Source organism: Notamacropus eugenii, chromosome 3 (genome assembly GCF_028372415.1).
Source record: "Notamacropus eugenii isolate mMacEug1 chromosome 3, mMacEug1.pri_v2, whole genome shotgun sequence".
NCBI classification, from domain to species: Eukaryota; Metazoa; Chordata; class Mammalia; order Diprotodontia; family Macropodidae; genus Notamacropus; species Notamacropus eugenii.
This window is the reverse complement of record NC_092874.1, coordinates 425,403,196-425,404,879: the sequence shown is the minus strand read 5'-3', so window position 1 is coordinate 425,404,879 and position 1,684 is coordinate 425,403,196.

Genomic DNA, 1,684 nt, shown 5'->3' with positions numbered 1-1,684 from the left:
ATCTATATCTCCACCCTGACCTCTTCCAAGAGTTCCACACCTGAAACTGTGCTATATAATTCCACCTGAATGTTCCACCATCTCAAAACCAAAGCTCACAAAGATGATAAGTTGAATAATAAGGATACACATCCAGGTCTAGTGACTCCAGGTCTTCACCTCTTATTTATGAAGTTTCTATTAGGCTATCTCAGTTTCACTCTCACAAAATGAAGATAGTGCAAACTGCATGGTACAGTGGCCAGAGCACTGTGTTGCGAGTCAGCAGACCAGGATTCTATTTTTCACTCTGACATTAATTAGCTCTGTAATCTTGGGAAAGTCATTTCTCCTCTTTGGATCTCAGCTTCTCATCTGTAAAATAAGGTTGGACCTGAAAGGCTGAACCTCGAAAGTACCTTCCAGTTCTAAAAGTTATGGTCCTGTGAAATCTGCTTCCTTGCCATCTATTTCCCCATTCCTTCTAAGGAACCTGGGAAATGCTATGTTTCAATCTTAGTTTCACCTTACAGAAACCTTCAGCAATTTGCTTCTGACTGAATCTCAAAATTACATTTGTCATCATGTCAATAATAGCTTTTTCACCTCCTAAAAAGACTACCAAGTGGATGTAACAGAAAAAGACAACACGAATATTTTGAGAGACTTTTATACTGAGGCTCTTGTCACAGGATTAGAATTTCCCTTTCTCAGAACCAAACTGCTTAACATTGTCATCATCGTCTCATTCTATGGTGACATGGAGTAATGCACAAAAGGCACACATGTGCTTGCTGTATTGTATTCTAACTCATTTTTGCTAACCCGATTGCCCAATAGTGTTTTATCCATTTGCCCAGTTTATTTGAAATTAAATAAATTCAAAGAAAGCCTTGGATCAGCCTACTTGGCTGCTTATACTGGTGATGACATCTCTTTAGGTAACATTTCCCTCCTCCAGGAGGAAATCCATTTTCTTCAACAAGTTTCATGGTGATGATCTCAGAGCGTTTTCTTGGGCTGTTCATACAAACACTTTCTTGACTAACATCATCTGTGCTGTAGCATGTAGATAAATGTCCCTTCTCAAGTAGAGCTTCTGTGACTCCTTGACATTAGACTTATAGACTATCCACTCTAATCTTTCCATTTGCAGATGAGGAAACAGATTCAAAGAGATGAGAAAATGGGTAGAATCACACAGAGAATTGTTTTCTGACTTCCAAGTCTCTCTGCTGGATCCTCATCCCTGACCAACATTTGGGAACTTCATGTATAATTATTTTTAAATATTTGCTTTTATTTTTAATTAATATTAATTTAAATATTTAATTGTAATCCTATGCAGTGCATTGGAAAGAGCCCCGGATTCTGGGTCAGCTTCTGAATCCATTGGGTAAGTCACTGAAGCTGAGCCTTGCCTTCTTTCACTGTAATATAAAAGTGGTCTCTAAATTGGCTTTAACTCCTGGCAGGGCAGGAGGAGAATGTGTACAGCACACCTTGTCCAGTGGGAGCAGTTGACCTGCCAAAAAGCAGCTGTTTAATTATTAAACTGAATCAATGAACTGATTTAACTGGACAAGAAAAGATTCTGTCGGGGTTACGAGGGAACTGGGATTAAAGACAGAAGGATGACGGAGGAAGGGAAACGAGGTAACACAAGGCACGCCCCCTTCCCCGGCCGCCAGGCCTCTCTGATGTC